This window comes from Zonotrichia albicollis, chromosome 1 (assembly GCF_047830755.1).
Source record: "Zonotrichia albicollis isolate bZonAlb1 chromosome 1, bZonAlb1.hap1, whole genome shotgun sequence".
Taxonomy (NCBI): Eukaryota; Metazoa; Chordata; class Aves; order Passeriformes; family Passerellidae; genus Zonotrichia; species Zonotrichia albicollis.
In genome coordinates, this window is record NC_133819.1 from 84529827 (window position 1) to 84551669 (window position 21843).

A 21843-nucleotide genomic window follows, 5' to 3' on the forward strand; every position below is an offset into this window, starting at 1 on the left:
TAAAGCATACAATTATATGGTATGTACTTGAGAGATCAGGAAAAATATGCTGTATGACACTAGTTGTGTATGCAGTTCTGTGAATGATTTTGTGACCAGTGAGGCAGAAGCATTTAGTAATTTAGTACTAATGAAAAACTTCAAGGCTTCAGAACCAAGATAGTATTTCTTCAAAGGTTTTATGAAAGAGGCCATGGTAAAAAAGTGGACAGGCAGTGAAAAGCAGCATAGAACAATTGTTAGGCTACAGTGTGTTAAGAGAAAAAAACTACAGGGAAAACAGGCCAAATATTGATGAATTAATTTATTGTCCTTTTGCAGGTGTTAATAAAATAGAGCTCTAAACATCCATCATACTGGAGTTCTGTTTTAGTCAGGATGTCTAGTGGATTTGATACGGAGTGTGAACCCATGTTTTACATGTGAGAGTAAGGCTCTAATCTGGTAGTTATAGCAAACTACAGAGGGTGGTTTTTGAGCTCTCCTACTGAGAGTATTCCACTGATAAAAATAAATGCATTTTCAGAGGACAAGAAAGGAGGAGAAATAGATTTAGTAAATATCCTGGCTTCATCCTGTGACAAACAAAAAATCCATTTTCCTTATGGAGTTAGTTTAAAAGATTGGTCAGGGCAGGAATGAAGAGGACTGAAATACCTGTTCTTCTGATGAAAAGCACAGAGAGAGAAAGTGAAAGGAAAAAAGCTGCATGATTAACTTGAAGGAGCAGAGTTGACTCACCTAACCTCTCATGCATTGATCTTGGAAAATGTTTTCTCTTGCTTTCTGTGCACAAAACACCTCCTCATGAGAGAAGATCTCTTTGTGCCCTATGTTGCTCCTGTTCATCAAGTTGATGGAAAACTGTAACTGTCCTTCACCACCCTAGATTTTAAATCCTGAATGTTCAGAGCATTACCTCGGCTTTACATCAGCTGCTCATTATCCTGTGGCAAATTATACAAAAGGAGAACAGGACCCAATCTGCTTTTATTTCTAGTAACTAAAAAACAAATACTCATGTTTCTCATGTTACTTGATGTCTCCAGAGAACCCTCCATAGACTTCCGACATCTTTTAGAATTGTGGCAGGTACATATATTCAAACTGGAGGTTTTGAGGACTAAAAACTCAGATATATAACTTTCTCTTACTCTTTAACCATCTAATATTTTTTTTTTCAGGTAAGTATTTTCTTGCCAGGTTGAAGCTGACACCTTGCGGTTTGTGACTACACACCTTCACTGGTAAAACAGAATGAGCTGTTTTACAGAGGAATTTCTTCAGCACTATCCAAAGGTAACATGTCTGCTTATAATTTTGTTAATTTAATTTTTACATGTAAAGAGTGCAATTAAGAGAATACAACACTATCCTATACATGTAATTGAGACCAGACAGCCATATACCCATTTTTCTCTCTTGCTTCCACATTTTTCCATGTTCATTCAGTTGAGTAAATATATTGTTGAGACAATATATTGGAGACATTCCGCTTTTCATTCAATTTTTTAACATATTAGCCTGGGAGTGATACTGGAGCAAGAAAAAAAGTAGTCAAAATGTCACATCCGAGACTGAATTTGCGAGTCAAACAGCTTCATGCAATTGCATTTTTAATTCAAGTTAAAGCAGGTTTTTTCACCACTTGAGAGATAATGCGCAATTATGCTTTTTATGTGGGCATACACAGGCAAACTTTACCATCTTCCATGGCATAAAGTGAGAAGGAATAAATGTTAAAGGGGACCTACACCTCTAAATTGCTTAATTTTGCATATGAGTTCCTTTTTTTAAAATAAGACCTGATCTTCTGCCTTTTATTTGTCTTGTATCCTGGGAGTCCAAGATGACTGTGAGGCAGTGGGATATTGCAAATAATCATACAGTATCTTTGTTTTGGGGACTGTGACATTCATTATGGGCTGGCAAGAACTGCAGTAATACATATTGCTACTCAGATGAGGTCTCCTTAAGTTCATATAAAAGTGGTAAATATTTTCCAGGCCCCGTGTCTGAGATTGTCAGAATTTAACAAATGTTTCCTTGAGCAGGAGGCCAAGTGGGATGTTGAACTGTGCCAACAACCTAACTTTATGTACAGCTCTAAACCTCTAGACACAATGGTCATGCATTTACTCCCAAGGCAAAGCAGCATTATTTTATAGGTGTATGTCTTTTATTATTATAAAACTCTGATTTATGAATTTCCATATTAAGTAAAGCAGCGCTTTCAAGACAGTTGATCTTGAAATAAGCAAATACATTGTCATTTAACCATATGCTTAATGGTATGCTACTTATAATTGTAATGATTGTTTGCCAAGCATAGTTTCAAATAAAGAAAGAAATGCACAGATGGTTTTCTTATTTAAGTGCATTAAAATGCATACAGAATGTTTAGAAATGCAAATCCTTTAAATCAACTACTTGACAAAATTAGGCTTTGTTCCAAGTTGTTGTAATAGAGTCTCTTGCATATAAATAAAAGACTGTGTTACAGAAAGAGAGAGAATAAGTCATCTGTAGAACAGCAGTCAAGAACTGAGTCTGGAAAAGGTGAAAACACAGGGCTTTTATACTGAGGAGTTAGAAGAGTTGGAGAGGTAAATTGTTTGCAGTTATTTCTGTGGGCGATTGTACAGTAGGAGCAAGATTATGTTGATGCATTTGCCCTGTTATAGAGACTTAGAGGGAATTTACTCCTTTTAATACCTCAGTGTCAAAGCCAGCATTGCATTATTTTGATTTTTATCATTATTAGTACAGTTTGTATTTCAGTGCCCCCTCTTAATCCTCCTATTCATAGTGTTCTACCACTTTCTCTTGGCTTTCAGGAGTGTCTTCAGAAATAGTTTTCTAGGGGAATAGATGTTAAACCAACACTAACTGGCTTATGATGATCAAAACATACCAGGGGTGTATGGGTAGCTGGACCTGTGATGGAAAGCTTGGCACTTACTGTGCTGGAGTTATTATTTTTCTTTGAAATTCAGAAGATTGTATCAAAGTCTCAGTATAAAAGTCGTGATTGTATCAAAGTCTCAGTAACTATGAATGGCAGATGCAAGGAAAATTTAAGGATGCCTATAAGGAAGGACTCAGGAAAAGTCTGAGAAAATAATAAGTGGGATAACTAACATGCAAGCAGGAAATATTGATGGAGTCAAACTAAAAGAAGATGGGGGTTATAGTTTGGATTTCATGTAAATGAGACAATTGACACAAAGTATCTGAAGTCATGGTGTGGAAGGATGTATTATTTGCTAGCTTGGTGGCCTGGCTGTATGAGGTTGTGTTTTAGAAGGTTTTGGTTTAATTTTTTTTTTTTTTTGTTTTAATGCTTCAGTAACTGGAATATTGAAGACAGTTATTCAGGAAACACTAGTACACCTCAAGGTGTCTCAGGGAGACTAATGAATATTCTTTGCTGGTGTTGCAAACTCAAAGAGGCAGAACAGTATCAGATATACATGCAGTGAGGATGTTTCTCATGTTACTTGATATTTCCAAATGACCCTTTCAAAACTCTGTAGTCTTCCTCCACCTTTCAGGATTGTGGCAGATATGGACTTCCCAGGTGGAGCTTCAGGACCAAAAAATTGATATATCACTTTCTTTCACCCTTTGACCACCTAATGTTTTTATTTTCATGTGCATATTTTCTTGACAGCTTGAAGTTGATACCTTGTGGCTTGTGACTACACACCCTTTTACATCAAGTAAGGAATATAAAGGAAATGGAAGAGATGGGATGTAACCTCAGCTGCCAGTCTTCCAGTTGGATCATTTTGATCCTTGAGATTCTTGTGTTTGCTCTGGTTTTGACTGTCATAGAGTTAGTTTTCTCTGCACTGGTAGGGATGGTGCTATGGTTTGGGTTTTTGCTGAACACAGGGTTGATGATAGAGATGTTTTTGTTATTGCTGAGCAAGGCTTAGACAGAGCCAAGACCTTTTCTGCTTTTTGTACTGGCACATTGTTGAGGGGGCTGGCATGGGTGCATGGAGGGCTGGGAGGAGACACAGCCAGGACTGGTGACACAAACTACCAAAGGGCTATTCCAGCTCATGTGACATCATGCTCAGCATATAAAGTGGAGGGAAGGAGGACCAAAAAGGAGGACATTTGGAGTGATCTTGTCTTCCTAATTAAGCATTACATGTGCTGTTCTCCTAGAGATGATTGAACATGTGCCTACTCATGGGAAGCAGTGAATTCCTTGATTTGCTTCGCTTGTGTATGGATGTTGCTTTCCCTATTAAACTGTTAGTTATCTGCTGTTACCTGTCAGTTCACTGCCATTATCTCAACCCACAAGTTCTCAAACTTTTCACTTTCTGATTCTCTCCCCAGCCCCACTGGTAGGGGAGGGTGTGAGCAGCTGAATGGGCCTTGGTTGCTGTGTGTGGCTAAACAACAACATTGTTTTGTCTTGTGACTATAATAATATTTGGTGTCAAAATTTAGTGCTTCTGCAACCCTTATAGATAAAACTATTTACCTAAATATATGGGATCTAGAGACTATAAAAAGCATGCTTGATGTCTCTTTTAGCGACTCCTTTATGGAAGTCGCTTATATAGTCAGTAAAATTAAACAATCAATCTCTGACAGGATAATTGTTGTATCATTGCTGTCTGTATTTAATCTTAAAATAAGAGAAAAATAATTTTGCATGAGCCTAATAGATTACAACTTTTTGGTTTTTTTTAAAAAGAGAAGATTTTAACAACTTTCTTCTGATTCATACAGCCTTCAGAGGATCAAATTTCCTTTATATCCTTCAAAGATCTGAGATATTGTGTGGAATGTCCAATAGTGTAATAAGCACTGATTTTGCTAAATCAGGTGTAGGTTAAATAGGTTCAGGAAAAGTGAAGACAAGTACAGTCACTTGGTTCTATATTCCAGTTTTCTTATATCTAGTGATAATAAATTAATTTTAGTACAAATGAAAATGACATTTATTTCTGACTTGTTTATTTTTCACCCTCTTTGCTGTCATGGAGCAGGTTTCAGAGGAAGAGAAACAGATCAAAATGTCAACAGAATAAGACTTTCTTTAAAAAAATTACACATGCCAGAGGTGCACAAACTTATTTCTTTTCTCATTGTGGGCACATCTGTTCCTTCTGGGACCAATTTTTTGCTTATAGTAATGTATGCACATATATTTGCAGTCATACTTGAATTGGAGCTTAAAAGCAGACTTCATGGGGTTTAACTTTTTACCCCTTCAGGTCTGAACCATATCTGCTAAGCAGAGGCAATACCCTCTGTGATGAGAATTATGAAGAATACATAGCAAGTATTTAATTGTGAATACAATGTTCCTCAAATCACAATTGGAAAAATAGCTCTACCAGACTGCACCAAATGATCACGTCCCTCTGTCCCACTGTTAGAATGTTTTAACAGTGTATTTTAACTGAGGTCATGAGCATCTCAGAGAGGAAAAGTAAGATTAGGCAGGCATGTTTCATTTAATAGTCATCTGGATTGATTACCTTGTAATCTGTATCCACGCAGTAGCTCTGATTAATTTAATTCTGTGAACATGAGCCTATATATTCTCTATCTAACATCCTGTTGCATGAAGCATTTAATCTTTCTGCTAGATTTGAACCTGGCTGCTAGCTCTCAGTTCTTGTCCTTGAAGAGGGCACAAACAGTTGGTCCATCCTATGATGTGCTTCCTACCTCTTCTGACTGTGCTAAACTCTGTTGTTACTTGTCCAATTTAAAGAGTCCCAATTTACTTCTTTCTCATCCAGCAGCCACTCTGTATCTTGTAGCCCTTCTCTCATTTTAACCTCAGATGTGATTAGATGTATAAATAAGCACAAAGATACACTCTGTCCTCATGTCATAATAGGAACAGCCTTTAAAAGATACAGGGTTCCATCACCAGTACAGACCACTCTCTCAATTTTCTTGTACTTTGATTATTTCTGAGTGACAGTGTTTTTATTCCACCAAGTTTCCAGCATGCTTATTCATTCTCAGCTTTCCTTTTCTGCTGTCTTATTTCCTAGATTTTTAGCAAAGCTGCAAAATCATGTTTTGGTTCCCTGATCATCCCATTTAAATGGCATTCTGTCATTTCTTAATGGACTGTTTCTTATCTTTCACAAGTCATACACCAAACAAGTCATGTTTGGTGTTCTGTGTGAAAGACATACTCTTTTATACATCTCAGCTTTTCCCCAATCTTCAGTTTAAAAGTTCACTTGCAAGATTTTTGTCTATAAAGGCCAGCAGTCCAGTTCACTTAAAGTTCAAATTAAATACATCCTTCCTCTTTAGTCTTCTTTTACTCCAGAAGTGTTCCGTCTGAATCATTGGTGAGAAATTAATCTCTAGAATTAATCTCTTATAATGTTTAAACCAAAACCAGGAAAAATGGTTTTAAAATATAGCAGAAAAAAGAAATTTGATACTACTTTTAAAAACGTTATTACTAGTTTTTAGATATTCTGGATAATATTGCAAACTTTAATGAGAAAATTAACATATCTTTTATCTAACTAGTTCTGAACAGTTGTGGTAATTTTTCAAGTGAGATCAAGACTGAAGTTGACTGCAAACTCAATTATCTCAAAAACCAGTCAAGAACATTAGGCTGTAAAAGATCCACTACTGCATTTATATGTAATGGTGTTGTTCTCATGAGTCATCCAAATAATATATTAAAGTTCTGCCTTTTGAAGGAATACAGCTTCTAATTATAAGAACTATTTTAATTGAATTGAGTTTGGCAATATTTAAACAGAATTTTTTAAAATATACTGAATAACCTTCTTTTTATGGAAGAAGCCCGTCTTGCATCAGTGCTCATGAAAGGTCACCCAGTTTGACAGTGTGCTAGAGTTTACAGAAAGTGTGCACCAAATGTCATGCTCACGCATTTAAAAGCACCAGTTTTTTCCTTGTTTAATGAATTTGCAAAGCTATATTCTCAGAAATGAATGGTTAGTCTTTTGCTTGAAAAAGACAAACAAAAAGCCAAAAAACCAATAAAGTTGAAACTGAACCAGGTTTCAACATGTCTTTTCCCTTAACAGTATTGCTAATTGGATTATTTTCATTTTTTTAACCAAATTAGGACCAGGAATTTCTTTTTTTTTTTTTTTTTTTTTTGAGTCTGTAGTTGACAGAAAAAAAAATACTATACTCATGACTTAGATTTGGAATTGAGCATTGTCTGATTTTCCCACTCAAGGTTACTGCTCTTGTGTACAGAATGAAATTAAATGAGTGTTGATGTAAGATGTGTAAAGCCAATATCACTACATTCACAGAAGTTTTTTCTGATGAGCTTTATGAGATTTTCTCAAGTGTTGTTCACCCTTTGATGTGTATCTGCACTAATAACAGCAATATTTGGACCAAAAAAATGACTGGATATAAAGAGTCTTTGAAGTTAGGAAATATGATTTTGTATGTGGAATGAGCATTTTTCAGTGGAGAAATCAATTGGTGGGTGGTAATAAACAAAGAAAACAATAAACAGGATTTATTTTTGTTTTTCAAAGGAGAGTTGTAATTAAAATAGATAATCTTTAATTTTATTCTAGAATTACAATGAAAACAATCTTTACTTCTATTAGATGAGATTTCTTAATATCTTTATCTTACTACATTCTAATTTCTCTAGGAAATATGTTCTCTTATCTTTCCCTCATTATGTTCTAGATGTTATTCAAGAACAATCTACAGGATTGTTCCCAGGTAAACAATACATGCTTTCTGCTTTTCTTCCTTTTTTAAAATTAATATAAAATCATATAAGCATACAAATGAAAATTAACACTATATCTAAACATTCTTTACATCACAGGCTGATACTCTTAGAGAAACCTATAAGAAAGTGACTCCAAATGGGAGGTACGATATGCTAAACAAAATTTCTGAAAAAATATAGGATCTAAATTGACATATAATAAAAATGCACATAATTTCTATCTGGTTTGGATTTGCTCTTGACAAGACTTGCAAGGAAATTTATCTGTTTTTTTCAGAATTGTGAAATCTGAGATTTAGAAAATCTGCCGCACAGCCCTACTTTTCAGTGCTGCAAAATAGTAGATAATTTGTCTGAGAATGCAAAATATGACATATTTTGTTTCTGATTCTAATTTGTTATACTTTGATATCAAGTATTCTTGAATCGAGCTTCATTTCTCATTTTGTTATAGAGGTATACAACTGGTAGAATGAATCTTCAAAAATCTGTGTAGTTAGTATATATTACATTGCTTTTTACATGAAAGATAATAAGAGCATAATTGTAATACTCCTTACAATGACTGTTTGGAATAAAAATTAAAAATTATTCTAGCTTTGATGATATATTTTTTCTCTCTGTCCTTAGAAAGAGACGCATTTTCCCTGCCCCCAAACTATTCACTCATTTCCCTTAAGATTTCTTCTTGGCATTGCTATACAGTAAGTATGTGACAGATGATCATATAGCTCAGCTATAGTACTATTTTTATTATCAAATCCACTTGCCATTTTTTCTTAACAGTAATATTTGAAAATTGATATAATTGTACAAGGAAAATTAAGGTGTTATTAAAGGTAGATAACACTTTCACAGAATTCCACTGCTTGCTGAAATAATAAAAATAATAACTATTGTTCTGTTTAATGTTATTCTGTTATTCTGTTTAATGAGCTTTATATAAAATAATTGTGTTTGTTGATTCAGGCCCATGAGATCTAAAATCCTTAAAGTGTTTCCATAAATGATGACATTATAAGATTCATAAAAGATCACTATTTTTAAAGGAACAACAGAGATGCGGTTGCTCTTACTTGCTCTGCAGTTCTGGTGAGAAAACATATTTTTAGATTAAAGAAATCTTGACTTTTGACCATGGTAACTTGAAAATAGGAGCTAGGCTTTATGAAAAATATTCACATGCCATGGCAAATTACCTAATTTAAAGAATACCTTGAGTTAGACTCAGCCATTGTTCAGTATGTTCTGAGTGGGAGTTAGTGACCTGTGAGTTTACAGCAAGATGCCATATTATTTGATTTCTGGAAGTAGAGTCAGTAATCAACATCCTGTTGTATTTCCAACTGCTTGAGACTTTTTGTTTATGTAACATGAACAGATGTTTCTCCTTTTTCCAGATGAAAGAACCAGACTTCTTCTGAAGAAACTTGAAGGGACTGGAAGGCAAGAGAGAAAAAATGTACATAAGAAACTGAAATTCACAAGACTTTTAATTCACTAAGAGAGCTATTAGACAGGATCTTTGTTGCTGCCCCTGGCAAAAAGATTTCCATCAATAGAAAACTGCTACAAGACCCTGCCTCTGTGGCTTGGAAATGCTCAAGGTACTGCCCACTAGTGCTGTGAAGGCTACACAGTGCAAGGCAGCTTAGGTCCCATTAACAGGAAAACCCCATTAATATTGACTGGCTTAAACAATTAACAGGTTAATGGATTTACCAGATCACCGGTATATTTAAAGTGTTTGGTCATAGATGGACTGCTATAGTAGCATTGATCAGCCTAAAATTAATGTCTCTGTATCCTGCTGCCATATGATGGTCACAAGTGAGACTTAAGGACAGCCCCTCATGAGAACTCTTAGGTTCTCCAACAAACATGCATTTCAGATTCTTCACTGCTTGTCTGTTTTTATAGAAGAGTTTTAAAATTCAAAACCCTTAAAATGTGTTTTAAATAGCCACTCCTACTCAAAAAGGTATGCTTCCCTTATACTGCTTCAACTGAGTTTATATCATAAACAATACCCTCACAAACTTCTTCCATAAAGAACAGTATTTCCACCAATAAAAGGGATTTTTCCCTGGGCTGTATTTCTACCAAATGTATATCTTACCTCTGAAAGAAACAGATATCCAAGAAGATTTTTTGCTCATTTCTGAGAAAAGTGCATGTCAGCTACCCCTGGGTGATGGATAACCATGTAGATAAAGCACTAGTAAAATGCCAGAAAAGCAAACATTGCAAGAAACAAAGAATTAAAATATTTTGCTTGGGTATTCACACTGCATTGCTTATCTGTATTTTTCAAAGGCAGGTGAGCCATACCTGTGTTTAAAAGTAGAAAACAGAGTCAGCATAAAGAAATTCTTGTCACAGAAATCACAGAAGACTGATATGGACATAGCCCTAGTGACAGATCCCTATCCATCATAGATGATGTCCCCATGGTCACTTGAGAAGTCTGGGACAGACTCATGTCTTGAGACAGAGAGAGCCTCCTGTTTCCTCACCTGATAATCTACTTTTGAACTGAAGAAGGGCATTGCCAACAGTTCTTTATTTGAAAGGCATTAGAATATGATATGGAAATGTTTCTTTAGTAGAGATGTGCGAAGAGTTTATTGGAGTATACAAAGAAAAGTTTGTGAAAAACAGCAGTAAGTATTGACAATAGGTATAATGAAGATGATATTGAATCACAAATTCATTGTTTCTAAAAATGACCTGCCAATGCCACAGTTGAAACTTCTATTTTGGTCTGATACGAAATGAAAGTGAGGAAGTGAAAGAACTACTTTCTACTGGGAAAGGAAGCAAAATGTTAAGGTAACTGAAAAAATATTTGCAGAAGAAAAAAATACTTATTTAGTTCTGCTAAGCTGAGGGTCCTCCCCCCTGTAACCCAACGTTTTGTAAGGAACAAATGGCAGAAGCAAGCCAAAGATGCATTAGTTTTATAGACAACTGTTTCTTGGAGCAATAACCAAACCTATTAAGCAGAAAACTGAGGTGGGGGGAATGTATGCGGAAAGAGAAAATTAGACCAGGCCTTGGATTTTATGTTATTACTTCCTTTAAGTCACTAAGGTCTTTGTCATTATTGCCACTGATAACTTGGAATGCAAATGAGTTGAAGACATAAACATTTTCAGCTTTCCTAAACAGGATACAGGTCTGCTCTCCGAGATTTTCCCTTGTAATTACTATGTGTCCACGGTTATCTCGTCTCTCAGACTAACAATTGATTTACAATCCTACTGCAAAGCATTTGTCTTTTCTCAAGTAGCAGTGAGTAATGACAATGGGCAAGAGACTAAAATACAGGAGATGCTATTTTGCACACCTGAAAAGTATTTCCTTTTTCTGCATTTCTGTGATTGCATGGGTAGAAAAAACATTCTGTTATGAGTGGTTCCCAATATTTTTGATGTTAAACTTTTAACATTTTGTTCTAGCAATACCATCAATTCTCAAATGCCTAATAAATGTTGATTAAAGTTATATTTCACTGTAAAACTGTTTTCCAGTACACCCTTTATCTCAAAAAACCCTCTTCATCTTGTCTCTGGGTATTGGAGGCCCTATCACATTGTTGAAGGAAGCACCAATGATAAATTATGGGAATGCTATTCAGCAAGTATTTGCATTTTTCTTCTCTCATTAAATAAGAAGAAAAGTCTGACAGAAAGACTTAAGTGTGAGTGCAACTGCCACGTGCGATATCTGTCAAAATATGATAAATTGACAGTTTCACCCTGGCCTCTTAACTCTTTGGACTGAACAGCTGGAGGAAGGCCTGGTTTTTTATGAATTACCATCTCATTCATGAGGTAAAGTGGGCTAACCATAATTCCTTTCACTGAGGTTTAAGGTAAGGGCAGTATCAGAAGCCACCACTTAGCATTTTAGCTCAAGAAGTTTTCTGACAAATCTGCTTGACATTGCACTGGGCTGGAATGAATTTTTGCTCTATGATAAGCAGCACAGCCATTCAATGTATAGAGGGAAATTCCTAGGCATCTGTGTCTCTGCCGTGCTCTGCCTTACAAAGCTTTGCTGACTCCAAATTCTACTCAGGTCTTGCTCAGAATACATTAGTAAGGAAAATGTATCCCTTATGCTTGTAATTTTCCTCATCTGTGTTAACATTTTGAACGCTTTCCTAAACTGGAGAAAACTGTACTTGATGAATAATTAAATATTTTCAGGTGGAATCTGTTTGCTCATGAGGTGTTCAGTCCTTAGAAATGTGTGAATTACCTATTTCCCAAACATTGGTTGAAAGAGCTTAAGTGAAGAAGTGAAGATAAATATCAGACATTTGAAACTGCATGGGGAATTGTAGGCAGGGAAAATGAAACCGATTAGATAGCTGATTGAGGTGCTGGAGGCCTTTTTTAAGTCTTTATGCTGTATCGTTCTTCCATTTAGTGTAATTTATATTTTCTCTCTTGAACCTTTGCATATAGATTTATTACAACACTGAATCTATTCTGAAAATTGTACACATTTACCTGCAGTAAAATTGCATTTGCCATACAGTAGCCCAGGTACTTAAGATAGATGACATAGTCCTTCTGCTTTTTATTTAGACAACCCAAGTAATTTGCAGTGTTTATGTGGTAATTACAATTCTGAAGTTTTAAATTTTTTTTTGCAGTAAAACTTTTTTTTTACTGTTTAAAAGAAGCTAATTCTTTAAAATTACCATATACATGACTTTCTGTGAAACAGAAATAGAATAGTTAGGAACTGCATATATGACTCTAACTGCAGTAAGTAATAAAAGTAGTATAACTTTTAGGAGAGGTTAGTTACCTATAAATATACAGTCCCCTGTTAATTGTTAAATGTCCTATGCTAAGCTGGTGATCAATACCCTATTTTACTCTTAAAATTGCAAAATTAAATCTCTGTCTAGTCTTAGCTTCAAAGGGACTGAGAGCTCATCCAAAGACACACAGTATCCAGAATGAAAAAAGTAATACTCTACCTTAAATCAATCTATGGTGAAAATATCTTCTAAGGATATTATCAGGAGTCAGTGGAGACTCATGATCAGTAGTAGAGTAGCAAATGATGTTGGCATTTTACTTTTACTTAAGGGGCTTTAAATAAAAAATATATAAAATACTTTAGGGGACCTGATACATCAATGAGTTACATATTCATTGCCAGATGAAGTAGGAAATGTGCTATTCATTGAGTCATTAGGCCAATTTCTCTAAACTTATTGGAATTTCTGCAGTAAAAAAGGACAGTATGAATTCATCAACTGCTTCCTCCCTTTAATTTCAAGGCCATTCAAGAATCAGACTGCTTCAGATGCACCTTGCTAAACTTTTGGATTTTAATTAATATTATATATTCACATCCAAAAGATGCTATTCTTGCAATATGTAAAACTATTTTATACATTTTCTTAGAACTAAGTATCCTGAATGTATCCTCCCTCACTTTGCTGTATACAAATGGGTTATAGCACTGACATATTCTGCCTTTACAGTGGTTATAGCTGCTGGTATCTGTTATGGGTTGGCTGGAAACACACCAGAGTCTCTAAACTAGCGTCATATTATTCTGGTGCCCCCAGTTCTCTTCAAGATATCAAGATAATCTGCATAAATGTTTCTACTATCCTGACTGACTGAACTTTTGACAGTGAATTGAAGATGATGTTCAATTTCAGGCCAAATATCTGTGGATTTCTCTGTAATTTCCTTTTATCTTCAATGTCAAATACAGTTTAGAATAAAACTACACCTCTGTTCATAAGGCCTGCAAGCTTGTTGTTTAAGCCAATGCTAATTTTGCAGCAGCAGAAATCTGGACAGCAAGGCAATGGGAGATCTAAGGATTCTAGCTTTATAAAGTACAACCAGATCCTGAACTGGTAAAATATTTGCTAAACTGACTGGTAAGCAGCATAAATTGCCACCCTGGGCACATGTTTGGTGAAATACAACCTAAGATATTTCTGGTTCTGCACCACAGGTTTGAAATACACATGGTTTTAAAGCAGAATTAACTGTACTTCTTTTATTTAATTAATATAATTTTCTTACCTAATTATCAAAATTGCGTGTCCTAATGTTTTACAGATTTTACTCTAAGAACATGTAATTGGAAGGAGTTGCTGCTTAATAAATTTTTCTTGTCCCACATACCCTGAAAAGGTAACAAATGCCTCGCATCATGAGAGAAAATTATTTCTTTGTGAGAGAAATGCTTCTTAGGGAGAGCACAGCAGCATCAAGGCTTTTTGTGCCCTTGTACTTCATCAGCACCCACGCCTGCTAGAGTTTACATGCCTAATTCTGCAATCTCCTAAAGAGTTTGGTACTTTTGTTATCTGGTTGTGGGTCCATATATTTCTCCCATCCTCCTTTCAAAGTGCAGCTGACAGGTGTCTCCTCAGTCTCCAGTGGCATAAAGTTCCAGAAGGTCACAGCCTGTTGTATAAAGTACTTATTTTTATTCATATTGAATTTCTCCTACTAGTTTAATCTTATTTTCCCTTTTTCTGCATGATTTTATGGAAAAGTGTTGTGCATTTGCTTTATGATGGATTATTATATTTGTGATAGATATGGTAATTTTAAAGTTTTCTCCCCTTTTTGCTGTAGTTTGAATGCTTCAGGACTGTAATGATTGTATATTTGTTTTGTCTTTCAAAAATACTGGTGGCAATACTTTCCCTTCTTCTGATTTATTATTCAGTTCTGTTCTGCTTGTGCAAACACAAAGGTTTGTATCTGGCCTGGAACAAAGCCTCCATGCTCGAAGCCATTCCAAGGCTGAATGAAGCAGAAGGCTCCCTCCATGTCTCTCCCTCTGTCCTTCTGCCTCAGCCCATTTGCCTGGCCTGTCTTACACTTCAGCTGCTCTGGGAAGTTTGAGCTCCATAATCTAGAAATCTCAGCACCCAAATTATTTTTTTCAGAAAGCCACCTTGAAGCAGTTTCAAAACCTTTAGTTGAGATTTATGGTTTCTCCACTGTCTTCAAAAGAAGCAAATAGTTTGGTTTGACATGAGTTCTTTATTGCTGTGATACTTATCACACATTTCTTGCTTTTTTTCCCAAATACTCACAAATTGCTTCAAAATTTTCTCAGATTTATCAAAATAGATAGTTTTTATTCAATTTAATAATTACATACTTACAGTTTTGGTTAATTGCCCCAGAATTGTAGGTGAGAACACATGTAAATTTCCTATAATTGCCAGGAAATTAGTCTGGTTTTTCTTTTATTTGCCTACTGGTCCACATAAAGAAAAGTTTAGGCGCATGCAAAAGTGTGGATTTAATACTGCTTTCCTGGTAGAATTACAGCATCATTCCTCAGCAGTGTCCTGCAGCATCAGCAGATCTGGGCAGCTCAGGCTGTGTTTGGGCATCATCACAGAGACAAGGTCAGAGAGCAAAGACCTCAAATTCACTGGTGGCAATCAGCAGCAGATCCCCATTTTTTCGTCTCCTCAAGAGCAAGGAGGTGCCTCTTCAGAAGCATCCCTGTGCCTCTGTTCTCAGTTGCCACTCCACATCTGATGGTTTGGCAATAACTTTCCCATAACTGATGTACGACTGGAATAAGACAATGCTTAAGGACACAACTGTCCTGTGGTTTAAACAGAGCAAGAAAATCACAGTCTGATTACCAGACTGACACTGTTCTCCCTATTTAAGCAGTTTGTTTTCCATATCAAGGGGAACGGTTCCAAACAAACAACTGAATAAAAAAGGGAGTGAAAAATGATCTCACTAATGCTAAGCTGAAATGTTTTAAGATGGAAAGTTCCATCCTATAAAGTGGAAATATACACATGAAATTTTTATCGTTATATCACTTCTGTTCCAGTTCTCAAAATAAAGCCAATCAGTGCATTTGATGAGAGTCTCAAAGCAAAAAGAAGCATAAGGGAAAAGTGGAAATATTCATGCTGAGCATCATTTGTAAGTGTTATATAAAAGACTGTAATGTTACTGAGATTTTCTTCTAGGCTACAAACTAAAGAAAGAAATTGGGACTCAGATGCCATGATGCTCTTCAATCTTTTATCATTGTTCAGTTACAAGTAATTTTTAGAAAATCTTTGTAAACAGCAATGGTCATGTTTCAAATATTCAAATGTATTCAAAAAAAATCCTGGTTAATTTTGTAATGCTGAAACAATACATTTTATGCCATATTTTTGTGGAAAAATTCACTATGAGGTAATGTGATAAAAATCTACTGAAAACAAACCACCAGGTCAGCGTGAGAAACTTCAAATATCCCAGAACTTCAAGAAGAAAATGGAAATAAATTTTAATAAAAAAAATCAACCGAGATCAAGCTGTGAATGCTTAAATTTATAGCAGCTTACTTGTGGTCCTCTGAAAAGTACTGTCTGGAGCTCAGTGCAGAAAAGGGGACAGAAGTGCTGTCTCCTCAAAAATTTTGTCTTGTTTTGAGTGTATTTTTGGGAGGAGGGACACATTCTCTCTGGTTAGACCAAAAAAGATTGTTCTAACAATGTACGTTGTTGCATGGTGGTTATTTGAGCTTCTCAGATAAGGATCCATTTTTTTGCCAGTTCATGTAAAAGAATACAGAATATTCTTACCAAAATATTTTTACAAAACACCAAAAAAGTACCTTGTCATTTCTCTAAGAAAGTCTTGTGTTTGCTTTTAAATAAGAACTTGTCTGAACTATCTGAAAGTGAACAATATTACCAAAACAATTTCTACAGAATTGAACATTAGTTTTCAACTATATCTCTCTTTCTCTGGTATCTCCTTTCCTTTTGCTAAAGGCTATATTACATTGGAATTTATCCAGTGCACTGTGTCTTCTTAAATTTGTCCATCAGCTTCACTATTATTGTTCATGCAACTCTTTCTGACATAAATTGTGCCAAGATTTTAGTACAGAGCAAATGTGTGGCCACAGAGGTTTCTCCCCTGGTGATTTAAACTGGCACAAGTTACAACTTATGCTGTGATTTTTTAATGGTGTGATTTTTAGTTCTGTGAAGATCAAATGTGGGTCTGCTGGAATAACAACTTCTCTCTCTTGTATATTCAGTTTGTAATTTTTGATTCCATACCTTGTGGATTGTCTAAGTGAAATTCTGATTAGTATTTTATGTGATGGCACCTTTCTCCACAGAACTATAGAAAAACTCTAATGCAACTTGTTCAAAGCAGGGGCAATTGCGAAATCAGACCAAGTTGATCAGGATTTTGCTCTCTCTTCTCTCATTGAAAAATCTGTTTCAATAGATTTCAGTAATTTTTTTTATTATTTTCAAGGAAATCTTAATACAATTTTTGGCTTCAAAGTTTGAATATTCGGTATCATTAATTGTAATTAACCAATTGTTCAAAAGAGTTTTAGCTAGAAGTCTGTTTTCTGATGGACTGTTAGCTTACATTGCTCTGTTCACTTATTGCTTAGTCACGTAAACTATTTCTGTGTGTGAGTAATCCTATCAATTAGATTGCTTTTTCTGTGCATAATGGGAAAACTGAAAGGTACCATAGCAAAGTGATTGCAATTTAAAGAGCATGTGACTTTTCAAAAGCACAAAATGAAACATATAAATCAAAAGTAGATGCATGAATGGTCACAAAAATGTCCTGTCTTATAGTATTATACCAAAGAAATTCTCATCTATTTTTCACTCTAAAGAGTTGTGCATGTTTAATAAAAGATAATTCCAACCATGAGTTAAATTGGTTATTGTGATCCCACATAAATTATAGATGGAAGAGGTACTGTTCTCAGCAAGAAGGAGAAAGGAGGAAGAAACCTGACTTCTAAGCCAGTTGTTAGGTTCCTTGCTACTAACAAGGGTCATATTTTATGCTAATGAATGTTTAGCCTATAAGAAGTACATGAGTCCAGTGCATAAGTTCAAGGAAAAAATCACTTGTGCATTGCTTTTTCCTGATCAGATGTCTTTTATTTCATGACAGTAGAGAAAACAAAGACATGTTTTTAAATATTTCAGAGAAAGCCTCCATCCACTCTGTTCTATCTCATGCAGTTCTGAAAGACAGGGAAAAAAATTTGTCTTCTTTTGTGTTTGGTTTTTTTTCCTTTCAGTTTGAGATGGAGTCCTTTATACAGAAAAGCTTTTATTTCCAAGCTGTGTTATGAATCCCTTGGAATGGGTCTTAGTGATGAAAGTGCTGAGCCACATTTGAGATTGCCAGAATGGCACATCTGTCACTATAAAAGCTTTACTGTGAAGTGGCAAAAGAAAACTAAAATATATAATATGATTTTTTTAATGGTAACTATAATGGAAAACAAAGACAGGGCATTTGCAAATTAAACCTGTCATGATCTAATCCTGATTTTGCAGTGTTTAATTTTCAGGTGTCTAAGCTATGTAACACACAAGTTAGGAAGCCCTCTACTAACACAAATTACAGTAACTGAAGGAGGCATTAGCTCCTGCCCCTTTTAAATTGTGTTTTTTTCTCTTTATGCAGGGCCTCCCTAGATCACTTATAATGCATTATAATTATTGTTTAGTGACATTGCAGGGAGTAAAGCTGTTAGAACTGAAATATGCTTATTCAATCTCTCTCCTTAAGTGGTGCCTCTTGATAGCTCATTTCAAAATGGGAACTGACACCTCATCTCTTTGTCTCTCATAATCAAATTCTCTTCTTCTTTCATAGGCTGCTGTTCAGAGGAAATTGCATTTTGCTGCAGTTTTGATGTTTTGTGAATCTGTTTCCCAGGTAAAGGGGTAGTCTGCAGGTACAGATTCTCAGTTGTGCCCTCATAAAAAGGCAGTGTCAATTTTGTTTGTATCAAATTGAGCTGAGTAGCAGTTCTGTGAGGGCAAATAGAACTGAAGCTGAGCTGATTTTAATTTTAGTTGCTCAGCTGTTCAGATGTTGATAAGACTAGTGATATTCTGTACAAAAAGAAAACTTTTCGCTGCAGATTTGGATAAAACAGAAGTTAATGAGACCTCCTCTGGTGGCATTTTCTCCTTTGCATCCTGATTTTCCATAGCCCTGCTTATTTTCCTACCCAAATTTAGCACCCCAAAATATGCACCTCAAGTTATCATTCCAATTTGAAAAATAATCATACCTTAAAAAACTTTAAGCCAAGCATATAAATAGATATATTCAATGCAGAGGAGTGGGCCTTTTATTTTAAGTAAGTAAATAAACTGTTTGCACCTGAAGTACTATAGTTAGTGTGTAATCACTGTGGGTGCTCCCTCTAGTCAATGGGGAGGAAGTGGATCCTAAGGAATCCTCTTCATCCTCTTCATAGTTGAACTGCCTTTGTGGGCTTGTCTCCATCTACAGACAAGAGCCAGAGTCCAGTTTCAGTGACATCCCCAAATTTGCATGCCATATGATGAACTTCTGTCATATTTTAGAGCAGACTGCAGAACTGCAGAGGAAAGGGAGAAAGCGTTTGGCAGAAACAAATATTAACCTGGGAAAAGAGGAATCCAAACTGGGCTAAGGTAATTTCAGTGTGTACTTTCACAAGTGATGTTTTCCTCTCAAGTGTTTGATTCTAACTGTGTGAAAGATCTTAAAAGGATCAGTGTAGATTCTTATCTAGAATGCTTCCCTCTTGATCATGTTTATAAATCTCTATGAAAAGTAGAATAAGAAGCTGCTGGTGTTGGAACACTTATAACCTCCTCTATGAGGACCTATTCAATGTAGAAGTAAAAATTAATTATATGTTCCAATCTGTTTGAAACAAGTTTGTTTCTTAACCAGTTCTATTATCAACGAGGGAGGGGAGTGTTCAATGCCATGTCCTAAAGCAGCTGCAGAGGTGGGTTTTATTTGTTGGGGCTTTTTTACTTTAATGTGTAAATGAATAAAAAGATTTTTATATACTATATTTATTCTTTATAAAATTGACTCTTGTGGAGTTGAAAACAAATAACTTCTTCATTGCCTGTGTAACCACAAAGCCCTGTGCTGGGTTCAGTGTAAGCTGACACTGATGATATGTGTGATGCAAGGATTTGGATTCTTCAATCAGATATCTGTGGTTTAGCATCCTCAGGAAAGGGTCTTCAGTAGGGATGACTGCAGAATAAGGCTGTGAAGGCTGTGACAATTTGAGAGTACTCCCTAACCCTTCGCTATTGCCAATGAACCTTCCTTTCATTCAACTGATTTGGAAACTGTGCAGGGAAGTACTGATTATACTTCTCTGTCCTACTAAGAGAAAAAAATCTGTTCTCTTTAAACTGGACAAATAAAAAGGGTGAGTTCTACACAGTGCAAAGCCAAACACACATCTCTATGCTCCTATACTTACACTGGGGAAATAATTCCACTAGAGATAGACTCCACAGAGATTGCAAAAGCCTTCGCCAAACTTGAAAGACACATGCCTTTTACAGCAGTATAATTAATATGCATTATTATTTTTAATAGCATAATTACTCCTGTTTTCTTTCAAGGCTGGTTGTTTTTTTATCTTCACTATGGCCCACACATGTGTGTGGTTTTGATCTTCAATACAGAGCAAGATTGTTTCTCACTGCCAGCAGAGATGTAGGATGACTCTTCAGATCTCCCGTGTACACAAAGGGACAGATTGCTGCACACTGTGAAAGCTGAACACTCTCTGAAGGAAAAGGCTCCCTTTTTATTTACTTTTTCCCCCACATCTTATAGCCAATTTACTTGATCTCTTGCCAGCATGGTTTCTTTTAAGGATGATGCTTCCAAATGTGCATAAAGTGTCCTGTGCTTCCACATTCCCTCCAGCTCAGTAAGAGAGGCTCATAAGTAATTTTGGACAATTTATAGAGCATGGTAGGATGTAGACAGCATGTTATGCTCCTTTTTTTAACAGAGTGAAACTACTTTTAAGAGATATAATTTTTTCACAACTATAATTTTCTGCACTCTTTTGTAGTTTAATGGGAGAACCTTTTTTTTAGCAGAGGAGATAACAATATATGACTAATGTGAGAAGTAGGTGGAGCTCAGATGCTGCAAAAATGGTGTCACATTAATATCTGCAGATATAAGACAATATGTCATTATTGCTCTGTCTTAATTTTTCCTTTAAGTTAGATGTTGATATTTAGTTGTATTTTTACAGTATAGCAGAGGATTTAAGTTTAATTTGTCACCCTACATTTACCAAGAAAATTAAATCTATTTCAATTGCAGAAGCATAAATTATGGTTTTTCACAAAATCCTCCTAAATTCAAAGAGAATCTATTAAAAGAATATGTTCAGGAAAATGATCTGTGGACTTGGAGAAAATTGTAATTAGCAGTGGTCAAACAGCATGGGGAGAAAATGCAGGAAACCATTGGTGAAATTTCTTATTTGTTGCAGGGATAATACATTTGCATGCAACAATGTCCTGGAAGGTCAAGAGTTCCGTACTTTTTCTGTAAGACATGGGTTCGGAATAGGCCTGTTGGGACTTTGCTCAGTTTAGGTTTTCAATGACTAGTTATTAACTTTGTGTTGCTTTTTTGACTTATCTCTGAGACTGATGACTTTTGTTTATGTACTACGAAAGGTGTCTTCCTCCTACAGTTCATGGCTGCTATGCTTTTTCTGCTGCAGCTCATACAATTTAGGTTAATCTTCATTCTTGGTTTTCTTTAATTTCTTCTTGTGTTACTTTCTATTTTACAACATAGTGTGTTTGCTTTTGATTTCTTCCAAACCCTTTCTTACTGTTTTCTGCAAACTAGGCAACCAACTTTATATTCAACAGGTAGATCACCCAAAAAGTAATGGAGTATCACGGATTCAGCAGTCCTTACACAGACAAAATACAGTTTGCTTATACTTTCTTTCTAGTTTATGTAATTCCATCTAAACATAGCAAAACTAATTCTGTCTATTTTGCCTTTTTTTCCTCTCAGAAGAGAGTAGCTGAGCCACAAAATAATGCAGGTCACAAAACAATGTTTATATACTTAAATTATAGCTCTTACAGGAGAGAGTAGGAAGAAAAAGGACTCTTCCAGCTGAAATGGCAGCTTTTTCTTTCCTTCTCCCTTGCTAGTCATAGCATCCCTGTGGAATGGACAGCAACAGTGGGAGCAGAGCATTTCCTTATCTAC

General features: G+C 35.6%; 1 long non-coding RNA gene across 1 annotated transcript; it reads left to right on the forward strand.

The window, feature by feature from the left end:
• Positions 1-1179: 1179 nt before the first annotated feature.
• On the forward strand, positions 1180-11956 carry LOC113458899 (uncharacterized). The gene is made up of 5 exons (XR_003379625.2): positions 1180-1299; positions 7699-7734; positions 7844-7890; positions 8378-8451; positions 9148-11956. It is a non-coding gene; the product is annotated as an uncharacterized LOC113458899 (long non-coding RNA).
• The last annotated feature ends 9887 nt before the right edge of the window (positions 11957-21843 follow it).